We start from the raw sequence: 20,912 nt of genomic DNA on the forward strand, positions 1-20,912 counted from the left end.
CGTTACAATCACACGATAGACGCGCCATGCTGCTATGCAGGACTCCTGGAGCATGCGTCACTTACCTCACTCCTTGCGTAACTTATTCTCCTGTGAACACTGACGAAGGAAGGTTCTCAGGATTGAGGTTCGCTTTAGATGAGATTTAGTACAGTGACAAAGCTTACAAGCTCAATCCAAAGCTCAATCCAATGATACCCAGTTTTGGAGGCAGACGGCTTATGGTTTTTGAGATGGATTACGCAGCGGGGCACCGCGCGACAGGAAGTGGAGGGCTGATTATTACAATCTCATACGTACACTTAGTAAGTGAAACAATAAATATAATACAATAATTATGACACGGAGATCGGCCTTCAGAGATCCGACCGTCTCCTTGACCATCTTCCTTAAGAATCTCCAACACGGAGGAGAGGGTTAATACATCGACACGGGTACACATGAAATTAATGTATTAGGTAAACCGAAAAGTAATCAAAATTTTGTTTTGTTGGCGAAAAACATTTATTTATTAAAGAAATCCTACATTTTAATCAACAAAATAATTTCCATCATTTTTTAACACCTTTTCCTAGCGTATAGGCAGTTGTTTGATTCTTTTTTTAAAAAAAGTCCTTCGATTTTGCATTGAAAAACTTTTTCAAGTGCGTTTTCACTTCTTCAACATTGTTAAAGTTTTTACCTCTTAATGTATGCTCTAACGATCTGAAAAGGTGGTAATCCGACGGCGTGAGATCTGGTGAACATAATCTTATTCACCTAATATCATAACGTATACTCGCGTATATGCAATACCTGGTCAAAACCGTCATCCCTACGAGGAACGACTTGGTTCCGACCGAATGAGGGAGCGTATGCACGGTGTGAACCGTTCCCAGTAACGCGAGCGAAAGGGTATCACATCGGTGCAGTACATACTAGAAATATTAGGATGGGAGGCTCGTTCCGACCTACCTGAAAGTGACGCGGCGCGGCGTACTCCCATCTCCTGCCGCACGCCGTAATTCAGCGCGTCTTCTTGGCCTTTTATTAACAACTTTAACATTACCCCTTAGAACTCCGAACCATTCTGGACGTTGGCTACCAGCTACTCAGCGCCACTTTTCGGCAGAAACGGGCATTTACAGACCCTCGTATTATTTAGTATAGTTTTGGAACTAACTAACATATTATGATGATATTGGACTTTTATGAATTTGGCTGAAATCGAGAAATTTGCAAAAAAATCAATATTTTATTTTTTATAATTTTGTTATTGTTTGTTTTATAATTTTGTTTTGTTGTTTTAATCGCTATCTATGCGAACTCTTTCTCTCGTCGCCTTGTTGCTTGGACGATATCACTATCACTGCTATCAAAACGATAGACTAACTGTAGAAGAAAACCTTCTACAGTTAGTCTTTCTAACAGATCTGTATAAACGTCTATCTGGAGCTCATCTTCACTACTACTTGTGTCATGAGACTCATTCGTGTTTGAACGTTTTGCCATTGTTCTAATAAAAAATATGAATAAATACATAGGTTGAAAATTTCTAATTGTTATTACTAACTCACAAGATGATATTTACCAAAAAAACTTTTACCAAACAATTTATTTACCAAGAGAAGAATCACTTTTTCGATTTTCTCACTCGTTAGATCTATCTATACCGCTCGACGCTTCAAACAAGACTGAGTTCAGCTTTGAAAATCTTTTCCTCCAGATTTTATGATTATAAATCTGACTATACAGTGCGTGCTATGTTCGCATACCGATCATTCTTCTACAAACTTGCCTTATCGCGCTTTTCAAGTGGCGCACCGTCGTGAGCACGCCTCTCACATTCTCGTCAAAACCCGCTATCATTTCTTGTATATATCTTAGTAATTTTACTATATTTTGATTTGATTTCTTCTGCCATTTCAAGAGAAAACTTCAGGGAAACATGCATGTCTGAAAAAGTTGCGCTGAAATAACTCAATTCCCCGTAATCACTAATAAACTTTAATGTCCCACGAGAGGGGACATCCGAGTGATATGCTAGAATTACGATGTCCCACGAGAGGGGACAGCGGAGTGCAAAGGATTAAATGTCTCAAAAACTGTAAGTCCCTAAAACCGGGTATCATTGGATTCAGCTTTACAAACTCTATCACTGTACCAAATCTCAACAACCCTGGAGACCTACCCTTGTGACTGTCGGTCGAACGGAACTAGCGAATTCAAAAGAAGATTCGTAACGTTCAGCCGTCAAAAATACTTTTTCTTTCCATTTTGCTATTACTTGGAATGAAAAAAAAAATATAAAAAGCACTCGTCTTTGAATTTTTTTATCCGAGTTTGTAACGAAAATTGAAAATATGCGTTTTATAAATCCCGGAGCTTATACCAATCCATTAGAAATGATTTCCGTATTAAAGCAAACCCAAACACAACATAAATTAAATAATAAAATAAATTATACATATTAATAATGAAACACTTCGCGCGAGATATTTTCAGGAACGACTTCTGTCGCTGTAATTGGACGAATTTGAGGAGCTTGTTTTCACCCAAAATATTGTTGTGAAATAAGAATAAAATTACTGAAACCTTCTTATCAACAAAAAAGATCCTCGCATAATTATTAATGACTTTGATTAATTTCGAGATTAAAAAATTTAGAGCAATCGAAAAATCGAAAGGGAGAGTCCGAAGGAAAAGCTTTTTAATTCGAGCACAAGTATCCGTAATCACGAACTAATTTCGCCCGCAGCTTGAAAGGAATTGACACGAGAAAAATGGCAGAGATTTAATATAGTTCTATCTTCAGTGGATACGGATCCGAGAGTTCTATCGGATCAGTAATCTCCGAGAGAGAACAAATATCTATCAGAAAGTTAAAAATTTTGAAGTTGCTCGCTGGTGGACACGCAATACGAGAGCACTGCCGAGAACAACTGTCGATAGAAACTCTTAAATGTGTGTGTGTGTGTGTGTGTGTGTGTGTTTGTGGATACATACCGTAAAACCGTAGCCGAGGCTATAATAAATATAACAAAAAAACAAATTTTACTTTGATCTTTTTTAAACAATTATTGTTTTCTCGTTTTTCTGTTAAAGTTACTTGGATATTCGATAATTGCACATTATGTTAGAAATTTAAAATTTTTCCAAAGATTTATTGTGGGTATCGCATGCGAAGAACATAATAACACCGACCGATGACGTTAAGCAGTTCGTGTTACACATTCAAAAAATTATAAGATTTGAACTTCAATAGACGGGTAAACTCGTTTCTTTTTGTAATGACGTAACACAGCAAGTCGAACCGGCTATAATACACATGCGTGTATTACATTTCGTTCGTCACCTTGTCTTCCGCCAGCATTGCGCAACTGAGAAAAAAATAACGCGTGAAATTCCGTACCTATCAGCAACATGGGTCGTCAGTTTATTTTACACGATTGTTTTCGCACCGTTATTACGTGAGCATAACAGTGACCATGAAACTTTTATGCAACATACACACGATACATGTATCTACGTCGTGACCGAGTTCGATCGCAAACTTACCAGCGAGTCAGCCACTGGCAAATTCTCAATTAATCCTCTCTATAAACATTACACAGGAGAATACGATTCAATTATGACTTACATAAATTCCTTCCCTTTTATTATCACTAGGCTCCGAGGTTTATACATTTGTGTAAAAAGATAAGTAGATGCGAATTGAAGTAGCAGAAATAAAAAAGATAATGATTGTCGATATGTTGATCGATAAAGATGATCCATTAAATTTATTAAATATAGAAAAATAGGAAAGAAAACAATTCCGAAGTGTCTCTCGTTTCTTGCAGCAAATGCAAGAGATTTCTATGTAACATAAAGACATCCGCGCAGTCTAATTATCATTCTTGACAAAATAATCCATAGATAATATGTATATACGTACTAGGGACCGTGTATGTTACAGCTTATATGTGGTAATCATTCTCAACGAGGGTTATAACTAGATCCGAAAGTTTACGCATTTATGACAAAAATCAGTAGATCAAATACAAAACGGTATAAACATTAAAAGAATTTGAAAATTTTGTGGCATTATTTGCAATTCGTTAAGGGATGAAATCAATGTTTATGTAGCTTCTGGATATTATAACATGTATTTAGTGTGGATAATGTTTATTTTACATAAAAATCCACAGTCTATGTATAACGGAGGAATTATATTTATTGATGCATCCTGTAAAGTTTAGTAACAAAAGAATATTATACACTATTAGGAGCAGTCAAAGCACGCTTTTCTCCATCGACCACTATTATGAACAACCGAAATAAATCTCTCCCGTTGATAACAGTCATGAGCAACCAAAATAAATCTCCCTCGTTGATAACAGTCAAGAGCAACCGAAATAAATCATCTTCAGCGATAACTGTTACGAGCAATGAAAATAAAGCTTCCTCGTCGATACCTGTGATGTAGAACCGAAATAGAATATCCCACACCGATGAATGTTGCGATTAAGTAAAAAATTCCAATCATTAAGGATGTGTCTATACATAGTACTAAACATTTTTAAGTTGATAGAGGTGCAATAGACGCAGTGTTCGACTTGACTTCACATGGAAAAGTGAAATTTTCGAAGCATTAAATCTCAGAAATTCATCTTATACAATTTTGATAACATAATACAGTTTCTAATATTACGTATAACTTTTCTGAATACACGAATGGCGGGAAGACATCGTGCACGCGTCGCCGACTAATTTTTCTCGACTTGCCTAAATCTAAATCGAGCATCGTTCCGATGCGGCAATTAAACGGTTTCCTCTTCAAAAATGTCTATAGAATCTGAAACTTTCCGTAAAACTACGAAAACAATAAATGCGCGCTACGACTCTCTTCAACTTTGATGGATATTTACAACAACTTGAAATACGATAAATTAAAAACTGAGTAAGTATAGCGTTATGTTCGGGAAACTCTCCTCTAAGTTCGAGCTTTCTAATGTTTTTAATTTTCCCATAATGCTTCTTTTTAACTGAAACAGTGTTATTCCACAAAAAATCATGTTTTTCAGAAACTACGGGTAATAGAGCAACTCCGTTGTCGACTTTGTCAGCCATTGAACATTACAAATCAGAAAAAAAATTGAAATTTGTTGGACAGTGTTAACTGAAAAATCGATCATCGAAAATTTATCTTCTAATTAAGTCGGAAAATCGATGCTCTACTCTATATGTTTTCAAAGTTCTGACCATTCGCCGAATGTTTAATCGATTAATTTAATGATTATACATTATATTTAATGTACTAAGACCTTTAAAATAGCACAAAAAGATTTCTGAATTATTTAATTTTTTTTTAATTTTTCATGTTCTATATTTCTCATGTTTGACTTTGTTGAAATTTTAGCCTCGAACAAAAATTAATCTATAGTTTACTTAGTACTAAGATACTAAGATATCGGTTTACATTTTCGCCGGTTCCGTCAGCGGGCAACGACGGTGATGTAAACTGTATATAGTAGATACCGCGATACATCATCACCGGTACCATTAGATACACATCGTGCCCTGACTGTTTGGGGGTCCCAGCGTCACGTATACAATGTGAAACGCGACAAATAAACGTCTCTGATTGGTGGATAAGACGAACCCAAAAAGGGTATAAAAGAACTCTCAGTAGAGTTTGGTAGCTCGATCGTTTTCGTCCATATACCTTCTCTCAATAAAGGAATAAAATAAAGTTCTTTTAAGCAAAGAATTAGAATCATATTCATTTTCATTCCATAATCCCAACAGACTTGAACTTTTAAAAAAGTACCAAAAAGTACCTGCGTGACATTTTGATCACTGATTCTGCATGCATTGAATTTCAAGATAAAAATTAAGTTTATCATTTGCCCAACTACATATGCCCAAAATGGTAACGCATCGAAATCTTTATTAACGCGTTCACTTTGAAGACGTTTGTATTATTCTGAGAAACAAGCTTATAAGAATCCGACAAAGAATAAACGATAATAATTACATCTTACTTTTACTATCTATTTATATTTATAAAATAAATTTATCTTTATTAAAAAGTATCATGTAATACGTGAACAATCTATTACAAAAAAAAAATCAGATAAATGTTGTTCAGTAATTTTATGTATAGTGATAAATTACAATAAAACAAATTTTGAAAATGTTCCTTATGAGCAAAATTGTACATTTTTTGTACTGTCGATTGATGCATTTGTGTATCCTTTTCAAAAAACATCGAGAATGAGTTAGTTTAAAAGTCATGTATTCATTTTTTTCCAAATTCATGTTACATAATCTTAAAATTTGTTTACTCAATGTGCATAATGGTACTTTTTTGCATTGGATTTGCTTATTACTTCTATTTATTTCATAAACTTGTTAGTTTGGAAGTTTTGGTTTAGGTTTGAATATGTATAATATGGTTGAAAAAAGGTGGTTATTGAGTAGATGTCCCAGTTTCCGTACCTGTTTCGATTTTCGTGCTCTCGGATTAAAAACGTATAGAAAAAGAAAAGTGTTACATATATATAAATTGATGATCTATTTTTTTTTATTATGTTTACCTATTAACACGTAAGATTCAAGGAGGGGTATTACATTTTTCATATGTTAAAATGTAATAAACATATTTCAATTGATGATGTCTCGTCAAAAATCGTAAGTAACGCTTGCTGAAGATTTTCATATAGATTTAATTATTAATGTGATTTACGTCCTACAAAATGCATATTACATGTAGGTAGAATCTATAGTTCGTATCTGCTCACTATGAATCACCGGAATAAACGAGTTTTTGTTTCCACTAAATAGGTACATGTGAATAAAATAAAAAAGCAACAAAAAGAAATAAAATAAAAACAAAATAAATGTCTGATAAAGAAACGGAAGTTATTTGTGACTCGTTTATACTCGATATTGCTTATAATTTGTTTCACGGTATTTAAGGTATTTAATGTAATACAGCTACATATATATACAGGGTGATTCACTTAAATTGAATATCTAAAGAAAAAATGACAAAGTGGTATTTCAATGGTTTTGAAACGTACATCCGATAATAACAAAGAATCATTCTGCTAAGGTTGTTTTAATAATTTTCTTAAGGCCATCGACACTTTTTTGCCCATTAACGTTTATTCTTTATAGTACGATGTTGTTGTTTGCGTCATGATGGGTTTAATGATTAATAATATTATGTCCTTGAGATGACCTTCACATTTAAAACATGAGTTAAAATTTAAAGAATTTAATTTATTAATCGATGCACTCTCGATAAAAGAATGCTGGAACACATCTTGATGCCATCTTAAGATATTATATCATGATATCAGGTCATTCAAAAATAAATGTCAATGCTACATTACAAAAGAATCTACATATAATTACTAAAAGATGTTGGCATCGAGTTCAGGGACTCACGAATTTTGTAATAAACAGTCCGCTTACGATAATATCATACAGGAGCTTAAATAACAATCTGTAAATGATCGTTTCAAGAATATAAGCAATGAAATTACTTCCAACTTAGTGCAATCGATGCAGCGTCGATTGCAAGCTGTAATTCAAGCGACAGGTAACCCTACAAAATATTAATAGTTTTTAAATTCGTATTATTATTAAGTGTTCAAGGACTTTTTTCATTCGATATTAGTAACATATAATAAATATGTTCTATTTACTTATAGAAAAAAAGGTTCGTTTTTAGTTACTCCTATATAGTTTTGAAGACTAAGAAATGTTCTTTAATTATATGTAAACACATTCCAAAATAACGTTATATAAATGCTAATAAAATTGAATTGAACAAATTTCGTTCTTGTGTACGAACATTTTTGTGGGCAATCGTATGTATTTGTATTATTTGTTATTGTTACACGACCGTTGAACACGCATTATTCACTCGCACGTCTTATCCTTGCAATTGCATATGTTTGAAGAATTACGTGCCTACATGTATGTGTAGAAAATATGGGGTTGTGAGAAATGAGCGTCGAGTAACACAGTTACACATTTCTATCGAATACTTTTCTCAAATAAGTGCCACAACTTTATAGGCAACTCGCGTTCTTACGGTTATAAAGTATGCGCTCATTAATGTAATAAGATCAAAGTCTGAGAAAGTTCCGTCTCTTGACGTCATGGAAGAAATTTAATATCGGTCAGAAGTGACCCGGCTCCTTTCTCGTAGTCGTCGTTCAACCATTCGCCAGTTCAGTCGTCCGACTATTAAAAGGAAACGATTGCTTACTAATCGGTAGATTATACGTGCCTGGAATCTTCGACCGCTAATCTAATCATCAAAATCATTGAGGTATCGAGCTGCCAGTCTTCGCCGTTCCGCTGCGCGCTGGTCTCGAAAGTGCACTTCATTGCAGTGCCACAGTGTATCGTGTGTACTCCATCGTTCGATGTTTTGCTAAAAAGTGGAAGATTCGCTTACCGACGGGCGACTCGTGACGCACGACGATGCAAAACGAACAAAAACATGCGTACATGTATATTGCACGTACGTGAACATTGTGCAGGTTCCGAGCAGTGAGGTCGAATGAAAAACTACGCGCGTAGACGTAAGTAATTTAATGATATTCCATTTCTTGAAAATGCAGATAGTTTATACAATAAGCTTGCACGAATGATTTACGTGTACGTTAAACGAACACATGTACATACACGTTCTACGCATACATATGCGTCGCTCCTCTAGTCCGTGAAGTGCAAATGGATTGCAATCGTCGATGTTCCGAGAAATCGTTTTAGCATGATAGATCGATTCTTAGAAGTGAAAACTACCTTGACATCAAATGCCTATCAAATAGCGTATTGTGTTTGTAAGGTCGTAGCATATTTTCTCAAAATAACATGTTTCTACGATATCATCGAGTTTACATCTTATTTTACCGCGAAAACCTCGTAAATCGTAAATACACTAGAATTTGATTTATTCATCCCTTTGTTGGAAATTTGAAGATTCCTTGAAGAATTTCTAATATTGACAGTGTCTCGAGGTCTTCTAACATAGGAGTAAGTTAAATCACTAATAGGTCGGAGACTTCGAGAGAAGGTGACGGATACAAAACTTGAAAGCAATCGGACATCGGGAACTCGTGCTGCATTCGCGTTAACTTTTTCTCATTTTCCAACATAATTGTATTTCATTAGTTTAGAAATACTGTTAAACTTTTCTTGACTAAAATACAGTGTCTCGGATGAATAATGATTAGCTTTATGTGTTACTTCTGAAAATATACACGAAATCTGTGGACTTGACTCACCATTGATTACAATATATGCTCGAATAAAATTTTTGCAAGGGTGTCAAACTTTGCACTTTTTCGGTATCACGAGCATAATCTCGGATTTGAGAACTTACTGATGTGGGGATTACCAAGATTGAGAATATGGTATCATTAAGTAAAGCATTTTACGATAACTTTTAACGGAGTTACAGCTGTTCAAAGATTAACAATATTTCAGTAAAAAATGACTTATGCTTTAATTTTGATGTCGACTGTATAATGTTCATGCCACACCTGAACGTTGTCGATGCACGCGAACATACGACACTTGGTATCGGCTTTCGCTTTAGATGTTCATTAATTGCATATGTATGCATACGTATCATGTAATGTATTCTATATGTGCATACATATATGTATACGTATAAAGGTCATGCACTCCAAGTTCATCCTTTGCAAATTATATTCACCTTTTTTTTTAAATTAAATTCACCTTTTTTCGTATCAATTTCATTTTTCCACGAGTTATTTCTTATTTTCACTTCTCAGAAAATTTACCGAGGTTTGATGTATATGCATACAACATATATGTATAGGAACACGTCTTCATTCGATGGCTCGTCGGGACCGAACATACAAATAGTGCCCGACAATGACGAATTGTGCAACCAGGAGACTAATTATCGGTTATTACGCGTTGACATGCTACTTGGTTGCATCAGCAGCCCATTTAAAAGACGACATGACACGTGCAATCAAGTAAAAGAGTTTCAACGGAGGATGAAAGAATGGCCTGGCGAAGACAAAAATTAGCAGTCTGATAGAAAATTTCATAAGATTAAGGGAACGTTGAGGTTCCACAGAATAATGCGATACTTTCTTTCTGCGAAAGTTACTATGTAGTACACATTGCGTACGGTTAGATTCGCATGTCGGGCACTACGCTGTTTTTAGCTAACATGCAAGCAAATTATACTCTTGAGGAGTTATGTGTGCAGCTTTTTCTGGGCGTTGACCTACAAAAAAGAAAATCAAAATAAGATTAAAGCGACATAGATTTGGTAAAAAGATATACGTATGCCTAAGATGTGACTGATATATAATTTGTATACTATCATGTTATTTATATATACAAATTTCTGATTTATCGGAATATCATTTATTATTTCAGAATATTGTATCTATTTGCATACAGTGGGTAAAAAAGTATTCGCACAGCTTTTGGAACACAATAACGCGCTAAATGACTCGAATTTTTTTAGATGACAGAGGAACTAGTAGTTGAACTTTTCTTGGTTCAACGTTATCCGAAGGTCATGCTATGTCTATACCAGAAGTCAATTCGCCTTTGTTTTCGCGCTTATGAACGGAAAGTATAATAGTATGAAGCACAGATACTTATCATTTGAAGGTACAGAATCATTTATTTGCAACTATGTTCCATTCAAATCATCAGTATTTACATTCATATTCCGAAAACAAAAACGAATCGACCTATGACATATATACAGGGTTATTAATTATGTTACTTCCAGGAAATGTGGGGTTCCTGAGGTCATTTGAAGTAACTTTTTTCTTAGCGGAAATGCAATCAGCGGCTTTATTTACAAGTTATTAACGAAAAACAATGGCCAATGAGAGGTGAGCTCGGCAGCTACAAGGTGCAAAGGTATTGGCTTCGACCGCGGGGCGCGACGGAAGGAGGGGGGCTACGCTCAAGCTTCGACTGCGTTCGAAGCAATGAACAAGTCACGGTGATTATTTTAAGAGAAATGCTGTTCATTCTTATTTTAGAATATCTGAAGAATATTTATTAATTTTTCAAGTCCGAAATAGTTTAATCGTGACAGCCATTTTAATTTGCTGGTGTGCATGACATCTCATGTGTGCCATATGCAATTTTTATGTCGTGTGTATATAGTGAATATTAACAATAAGTAACCCCTTCGAAGTACGTAAATTATATTTTAATTTAAATAAATCCATGTCCGAACAGAATTCAACGAATAATTCGCAAAGCTATTTTATTGATAAATAACCCTATTATAGGACGCAAAGGATTTGTTTGTTTGAGAAATGTGAAAAATATTATTAACAAGAAAATCATCCATTTAGTTGTAAATCCACTTCATACTCGGAATAGGTGTACAGGAGGATAGTGCATTGACCTTCTACAATGTATGATGAACTGCGCAGCTCATCTGTATACGATGGTGACGTCCAAGCAAGTTCGTCCATAATTATTATTAAATAAGTGATCAGTGTTTAGTGATAGTGCAGTAAAAGTGAACGTTCACGTGATATATATATATATATATATATATATATATATATATATATATATATATATATATATATATATATTCACCTTTTTGTAAATAGCGTATTTTCGAAATTCCACCGCCAACTTCCCTTTTTTAAACGAAAAGATCATCGTAGTTTAAAAGACTATTAACTTTTAAGTAAAAAGTATAAACATATGTGGATGCTAAACCTAATGGTTTACGATATTTTAAGATTAGTCGATCGGAAGATGTAAGTCGCGTGGCTCGTCAGAAAAGTCCTTAGGTCTATATTTACCTACTTAAAATTTAATATTCTTTCGATCTATAATGAGCAAAATATGCTTCCCCATCCTTAAAAAGCAAGTCCTTGAAATTTTGGAAACTACACTATTTAAAAAAAGAAGAATATCACCCCCGCCCCATCTTAAACCTCCACAACTTTTGTATTTAATATTTGTTAATTATATGCATAATTTAAAAGTTAAATTATTATAATTATTTTAAAATTGTTTGGGGTGTGCAAGTTATACGAGCCACACCCTTTACATGTTTAAGTTGCTCAATGTATATTCATAAATACAACGTGGTTCAAAATTTGTTATGCGTGATCCCATTTTAATCAGAAAAATATCACCATTATATTACATAAATATGTCTATGTAAAAAAAAAACTAAAACTGACCAAACCATTGTTCTTTTCATAGAGTCGTTACCTCATCTTTACGTAAAAACTTACATCTTAGAGTTAGTAAAAGTAGTAATATGTACTCTTATACCGTGAAGGAGGAAGAATGCAGTTCCCTCGAGAAATAACCCGTCTTCTTCTTGCTAACTCGAAGTTTATTAAAGTAGGTCACAAACAGATACAAGAAATCGTGTGGCAAGAGTTGCGCGGCTGAACACTATCATGCTAAGTTTGGAAATTAGCGTCAGGCTCGGTGAGAAGTTTCTTTGTATATTCATCTCACAAAGGATCTTTAAATTCTGTTATTAGATGTGTCGCGCAGGCCACACGGTGGCCAAATATCGGATTCATCTTTTAGGAGAAAAGGGTCAAGATGTTAGGGTCAGCCTGTTTTTGTAATATCTTATCGTTAAAGGTAATGCAGCATAAGAGTACTCAAGAAAAACTGTAAAGGCGTCTTATTTGAATATAAAGATCCCTGAGGAAATATAAGCAAAAAATGAGTTTCAATATGACAAATGATTAAATATCGACTAAAATGTAATTGTGACTAACGAAGGTAGTTTTGCTGAACATGACCAACGAAAGCAGTCACGTTTGAGGAAATGAGTTGTGACTAATGAAACGTGCTCAACTCCGGTCACCGTACAGCGCTCGCAAACCCCCATAAACATTTTCGAAGAAATAACTGTGGAGAAAAAGTGTCGAAACGATTCTAAATTCGTACAAGTCGAGAAAATATCTGTCCGCAAAGCGTACACGGCGTTTTATTGCTGCTCGCTTGTCTCGACTCGGTAGCTATACGTTAAAAACAGTCGTAAATCGCCATGCTCAAGTGCAATCGGTTCCTTTTCTTAGATAATAAATTCGCTACAGCGCTAAACCCACGCTCAGCCAAATAGGATGGAAATGCGATTAAAAATTTCTGCGCTATTACCATAATCGAGGGTATTATTGCAAATCGAGGTCGAGGTCGAGGGTACCATAAATCAGTACATATTGATTTCTGAAGACAGAACTCTTGATATTCACTCTTGAATTTTATTTTCGATTCTTCATTTGTTGTGAATTCTATGAGTTCTACTTCCAAAGATGATTCTGCTGTATTTACATGTGAGAAAAGATCTAGAACCTAATTTGATATATTTATGTTTAGATTTAGAATATCCTTGAATCCCTCATTGACATCAGCATGGAGAATATACAATCGATAAATTTGAAAAGTGACATACAGTGGCCCACAAAAGTGTTTATACACCTTTTAAAACGCAATAGCTACTTTAAAACTGAATTAAATAATTTGAATTTTTTTTAGATGATAGAGGGACTAATCTACTAGATAATTTTTGCAATGTTTTTTCTTTTAATTTTGCTATTACTTGGAATGACAAAAGAATAAATATCTCTCGTTTTTTAAGATTTTTATCTGAACCTATAACGAAACTTTAAAAAATGTCTTTCGTCGATCTCGGTAACTTATATACATGTTGAAAATTTTATCGAAATCGGTTCACGTTGTTGTGAGTTACAACAAATTAAAGATCGTAAAAATCGCAGTTTTATCACGATTTTGACCAAAAACTAAGAAATCTATAGTTTTTAAAATTCTTCAACGCTTGCAGCTCGACTCTGATAGAATCAAATTGATGAGAGATCCTGAGATCTACAAAAGGCATTTTCTAAATTTTCGTTATAGACTCAGATAAAAAAGTCAAAAAATGAGGGTTTTTAACTTTTTCTTTTCATTCCAACTAATTGCAAAATAAAATAAAAAGTTTTTTAGCCACCGTCTAGTAGACTAGTCCTTCTATCATTTAGAACAAAATTCAAAGCATTTAGTTCAGTTGTGAAAAAATTATTGTGTTTTAGAAGGTGTATGAACACTTTTGTGGGCCACTGTATATTCTCCTCGACTTAGATTCCGCTTGAACAGGAGAAGTCTCCCCATGAAAGCAGCAATAACGTTTCCTGTTTTAATTGAATTCAATTTATCACCTTGTAATTGTAGATTAAATATTTCACTTCATTAACCTTCATTACCTTCATTAAATATTTCACAGAGATCTGTCAAATCAGCGATATCATTTTTGGATGTAATCAGGGTGGTCCCCAATTCGTCGTCTCTGTTTTTTAGGAACTACTCTAGTACTAAATCAAACAAACAGGCACTGATCGGCGATCGGTGTCGCTACCTACCGGAACAAACATCAAGATACACGCGGTGCCTTCCCCTCTCGATATACGTCGAATCTCTCGTGATTCTCGTTCGTTACGTGTTGCGCACGCCTTTAGATAAACTACGTTATTTTTTTAATAAGCCCTTTGTTCTGTACTGAAAGTGTGTCGGAGTCACTTCTATTCCCTATCACAAACTCCTTGTCATTCATCAATCTCCTCCATTGTTGACTGCTCTAACAACGTAATCGAGCGACATGTATAGGTGTTCACTTGAATTCTTCGCAATCAAATGTTGACGATGAGGAGCGAGATGACGAGCAAAATATAGCGAGTTTATTTGGTACTGCTTGTTTCAAATACGCTATGAAATGCTTGTGACACCTTGTCATTGCTGCAACACTATCAGTAGCAGATTATTCATGGTATTAAATATTAAATTAATTATATATTAAATTATATTAAATATATTAGAAATATATTAAATATTTAAAAATAAATTAAATTTATTTCAAATTTTTAGCAAATAATAATTTTTGACGAACTTTTTCTTTTTTTATGAATCGTACGTATGATTAGAATAGTGCTTTTCATTATTCGAGAGGGTTGATTTATAAAGTTGAATGGAAAATTGGTATGTTCTCAAATAATTACACAGTGATTTCTCATAATCTTCAGCCATCTTCATCGATTCTTCTTTAAGTTGAATTATTCCTCACAGGAATTTTCCAGATAATATCTGACACTGGCTTATGAAACACAGTATTTACTACTTCTTTTACTGTCGGCAAGATTAATGCCTCACCAATTGCGTGTGGTTTTCCCGCTTTTACGATTAATAATGAAATGTTATAAGAAGCTTGTAATCCTTCATTATCATGCTATCTAGTGGACGACGCAAAATAAAAATAAATCTGCCTCTGATTTATCCAAAAATTCAGCTGTCGCTAACTCACTGATATTTATAGATTTGAAATTCAGTTCGAATCAACCTGCATACATTGACTTGTTTTGCGATTGTTAAGTCTGCGAACGTAATTCCTGCGAATTCCTTGAATGTGATTGTGTAAATAAGTAGTTTACTTGTATCAGGTAAGAAATAACGTTATTCGGTTGTAACTGCGTTTTATAAATATTAATTTCATGTGTGCCCTCAGGCCGCGCTCCGTCGATTGAATGAGTACTGTTGACAAAATTTTGTTCACTAAATATCGGTTTGGAGCCAAATGGTTACGTTTTGGAGCTACGCAAGGAGTGGGATGGTCACGAATGTGCAGGAAGACGAAGGTTCTACGTTGCGTCGCGATTGTAATACCGTAAACAATGGTTGCGGGCATGGTTCACAGGAAAAGTCACTACTCAAGGAGTGGGGGCAGGCGATGCACGCGCCAGAGTCCCGGATTGTGAAACACACTGTATAAACGGAGCGACTACTTTCGATTTTAGTACTTTCTTCCAATTCGAATCAAATATAAAGTGGATAATTACGTCTGATTTCAATATTTTCTTCAAATCAAATTAAATAGTAATAAATATTTGTTGGAGTATTTTTTTCATATCCTTTCGAAATTTAACATTTCACTGAATTTTTTTGTGGTTTAATATTTCACTTTTTGCATTTAAAAGCATTTTCTGGGGGGTGTTTTAGATTTTCGGATCCTCTGTGAGATCCAAGGATTTCCGTCAGTCTTCAAACCAGTATATCTGAGGATACTAAGTCGTGATTCTTCGAGCCTCGAGACTCGCCTTTATAGCAACTCGGGACAGTCGGCAAAAAAAGGCAGCGGCCAGCATGCAGGTGTACATTAATACGAATACATAGTAATGCTAAAATAAAAACGATGATTTAACTTTTTTATTTCTAATTTGTGCAACGATTCGAAGGCAATACGGATGCCACATGCTACGATTCGAAGGCAATTCGGAAGCCACATGACGCGATTTGAAGGCAACTCGGAGGCCATGTGTCACGATTCGATGGTCACGTACCTAGTATAGTAAATTCTCTCTAATTGACTCTCAGATTGTGCACAAAAATGGACAATTTAGGAAGAGGAGATACATTTATTCAAGCCTTGCAGTTTTTATAGTATATAGTTATCGTTTTTATAGTTGCTGACAGTCAGTAATTATAAAAACGAGCCGCAGGCCTCGATAATCATATGTTCCCTTTCAAAATTGTCCATTTTTATGTATAATTTAAGCGCCAATTAGGGAGAATTTACTGTACCTACCGCATATCCTGTAGCTCCGCGGTTTCTCTTATCTGTGCCACACCCAAACAGACCATTTTGTATTGTCTTCCGGGAATCGCGTCGCGTGCTGCATCACACGCTTAACCGACTCCATCGATCCACAGCATAGACGTAGGAATGGGTTACATAGGCGTAGGTCTAGCACACGGAAATTCACAGCAATCCGAAATTTGGCATTTCCGGGAGAAATTAATGTAGATATGTGCGTGGCTTGTCATTAATACTAGATTTACAGAGCACAAAAAACAGCTGTTTTATATTACTTTATAAAAGTAACAATAAGACATTACTTCTGATTTTTAACAAGTGTTATTGTAACATTTGCCGCAAGTAACATATAAATTAAATAAATAACTCATAAATGTATCTTTACGATATGAATAATCGTAAATTAAAAAATTAGTGTCCCGTCATTTTGACGGGTTCTGTAAATCTAGTATTAAACAGCGGTAGATTGCGATCGGTTCGCGATCGTGGTCTCCCACCAGGCACCCGATCCCCGCAACCTTCTCGCGAGAAACACATAAGATCTTTATATTTTTCTTCCGTTACTGGTCTAGTGGTGTTGTATAATGGAAGTAATTGAATATTTTCGTATATTTTTGGTCTTCCTCTTTTAGGTGAAAGATCCAAAACTTGGAATTCAGAATCATCTAAAGAAGTCTTATAAAACATTTTATAAGGTTCATTTTTCAAGAATCTCATCCATTGAATTTTTAGCCAAGAGACAGATTCGCCCGCGGTATTTTTTACTCTCCTTGTTATTGATTTTTCAAGTGATTTCGTTGAAATAAAATCCGGCTGCGACATTCGTTTGATCGAAAATGTATTTCTTTTTCTACAATTTTCGATCAATTTATAGTAATGTTGACTTAGACCACTTTCATAATTAACACTAAATGAATTCCGTATAACGTTGTAATTACAACTACTATCTAAAGGTTCATTTTTGACGATATCGTAAAAATTACATTGAATAAATTTAGTTTAAAATCATGTCGTGTGAAATAAGTGATAAATTCATTTTTTTTTTAATTTTGACTTAGACCACTTTCATAATTATGGGCACATATACAGTTAGTTAGTAAGTGAAACAATGAATATAATACAATAATTATGACACGGAGATCGGCCTTTAGAGACCCGACCGTCTCCCTCTTCATGTTCCTTCAGAGTCTCTAACAGGAAGGAGAAGGTTAACTTCTCAATACACGGTTACACAGGTACATGTATAATTAATGTGTCCGTGTTAATGCTTGGGTTAATACACGGATATATTATTAAGTACACACGTATACACGCATGAATGCAATGCCCGGTCAAAACCGACATCCTTACGAGAAACGGATCGACTCCGACCGAATGAGGGAGCGTATGCACGGTGTGAACCGTTCCCAGTAACGCGAGGAGAAAGATATCATATCAGTACAGTACTAGAAATATTAGGGTGGGAGGCTCGATCCGACCTACCTGAACGTGACATGGCGCGGCGTGACCCCATCCACTGCCGCACACCGTTATTCAGCGCGTCTTCTTGGTCTTTTATTAACAATTTTAACATTAAATATCTCAGAAACTATAAGTCCGTAAACCAGGTATCATTGGATTCTGTGCTTTACAAACTCTATCACTGTACCAAATCGCAACAACCCTGGGGACCTTCCCTTGTGACTGTCGGTCGAACGAAACGAGCGAATTTGGAAGAAGATTCATAACGTTCAGCCGTCACTGTGTAGCATAGGCATGCTAAATGCGATAAAAAAAGACATTTTATTTTATGAATGAAATCATGTATATCTAACTTATTTCTTTATTTTATACAGTTCAAATACAATGTATCTGGATTATATTTCGGTCTTTCTTGATGCTATGCCACTTATGCACTTATTGTTTTTATATGCTCTCTCTCTCTCTCTCTCTCTCTCTCTCTCTGTTGCTTTAATTTATTCTCTATCTTACATTTCATGTCTCAAATACTTGTAATCCACTAAGATCTTGAAAATTTTGTAAACAAGGATGTTTTAACTAATAATAAAGTAATATAAACAAATTAGGTAACATTTGTACATAACATTACTTGTGCATACTTTTCTTTAAAATAATTAGTAAATTTGCGCAATCATGTTTTTGAAACGAATTTTTTAAATTATATGTCATAAGTTTTATTTATCATACAAGTACACGGATATTTTAAGTAATAAATCAACTTTAGGGTTGCGACATATAGTACACGTTCTAATTATTATTATAATATAACGATATATTACATTTGGTTGGCAACTAAATTTCCGCCGTTTTTTTAAATTTTAATATTCCGCATGTCAAGATGTTCTGTTCTACCGCAATCTATGTTTTGTTTTTTTGTTCGAGTTAATTTATGTTAATTTTCAGATCATTAAAATGAAATGTCAAGTTGAGCAAAATGAGTACATAACTACAAATAAATAAAATGAACCATGCATCAATGATACTTGAAAACATAAAATGCAGAATACAAAAACTATTTATGATATGAAAAAAAGAAATTTAAATAAGAAAACTTACAGTTTATGCACAACAGTTGTACTTGTCGTAAAAGAACGGGAAGAACAAATATGAGAAGCATTTTGTACATTTTATAAATGCGGCCTCAGCACATGCATATTTGCTTAATTGAATTTCTACTGGAAAACATAGTTGATTTGTTTGCATCAGTACTTTATCACCATGTCACTGCTCAACTTGTCAAACCCTTTAAATAAACTGTATTTCAACGTAAGGATAGAACTTTAATGTTAAATATCTGAGAAGCTATTGAGTGTCCGCCCTTATGAAGCTACATATATTTTCATAATCAGAATAACTATATCTACATGTATGCCAAGTTTTATTAAAATCGGTGTCCCGAGGGTCTTTGTTGATTATTTGCTTGCAAATAATTAAAGGCAGAGTTTTAGGTAAAAGTATATTTATTGAACACACGGAAACACAAGATCTAATATACAGGCTTGCTCGTAAGAGCTTAGAGACAACGAGTGTACTCGTAAGCTGCTCACAGACGACTAACTAAAAAACCGCGGAAGACACGCAAACTGTGGATCGGAAAATCCTTAGTGGTCATAAATAACCAATCCGCTCTCACACCGCGTGTAACAGACTTTCGAGTCAAAACTTGCTCGACTCGAGTCGACGCGCGTTTAGCGCTCACGTACCCTGCAGATGGGCCGCAAGGGCCGTCTTACCTGAAAAACGGACAAGGCCGTAAAACATACAAAGTACCCATTTTCAATAGCATCGAAAATGCCAGACATTTACAGTCTTGCACTCTCCCCATCAGTCTAACATCTCAAAAAATTTCAAATTGGTTGATCAAACTTGAAAAAAGTTATTACGTTTTAAAAAGGATCCGAACATTTCCGTGATCGACCGTATGTGTTAAAAAATTTAGGTTATTATAATAATGCAAATTGTCATCTTGGGCTTTTCAAAAGAAATTAAAACACTGTCGGTATAAAAACAATATTGAATAATAAAAGAGAGTTTGAAACTGTCAGAATTAGTACTGTTCTACTTTTCTATAAATAAGGAAAATCAATTTCAGTGGATAACGATTATCATGTGCTTTCGCTTGCACTCGAACTACAAATGAGCGATATTACCATATAGATTGCAGTTCCGTATCGTATTTATGCATGTACGTATCCAGGTATGCATACGTACGTATGGGCGTCTGTAGTAACCTCGCTCGCCCTGGAACTACCGGCAACATTCCGTGTCGCGTTCTCCAGGAGACGATTACGTAATGTTTGCTTTATCAATCCTCAGCTGTTTCCAAGGTGGGCTTAATGGGGCTCACGTGCACAACGATTTAACCGAGTGAATGACAGTGAATCACCGTGTGTGTTTTACATTCGATTTTCACGTGGCTTCTCACACGCAATGGAATTGTTCAACTATGTACTATGTTACGCGTGGAAATTGAACAATTATGACCTATTTTCAATTTTATAGACTGCGAATTTTGCGACACGTGCAGTTCACGCTCGAGTGCGTACAGACGAACAATTTAGTAAAGAAAGTTGTACTGGTTGCGTTTAGTCTTCGACTAGATTTAGTCTTTCAATATTCTTATCAATATTCGTTCAAGTGTCATTAAAAATTTAATAACTAAAACTTATTAATAACGTTACATTGTAATTTGCTTGTTCGTACTTCGTTCCTATTGTACTTGTGACTTTGACCTTGATTGTGACTTTGGCCTTGACTAACCAAGGACGCTTTCATTCTGAATAACTCGTCA

General features: G+C 34.8%; 1 protein-coding gene across 5 annotated transcripts in view; it reads left to right on the plus strand.

Moving 5' to 3' along the window:
- The window catches only part of LOC117218897 (uncharacterized), a 195,601-nt gene that overhangs the window by 24,002 nt on the left and 150,687 nt on the right, over positions 1-20,912 (plus strand). Inside the window, exon 1 of one of the 5 annotated variants that reach the window (XM_033468153.2) lies at positions 8,205-8,564. The exons of the other annotated variants lie outside the window; for them this stretch is intronic. The gene's annotated coding sequence lies outside the window, so the exon portion shown is untranslated. Of the gene's footprint in view, positions 1-8,204; positions 8,565-20,912 lie in introns of those variants that run through there. 5 annotated transcript variants of the gene reach the window in all.

This window comes from Megalopta genalis, chromosome 1 (genome assembly GCF_051020955.1).
Source record: "Megalopta genalis isolate 19385.01 chromosome 1, iyMegGena1_principal, whole genome shotgun sequence".
Lineage (NCBI taxonomy): Eukaryota > Metazoa > Arthropoda > Insecta > Hymenoptera > Halictidae > Megalopta > Megalopta genalis.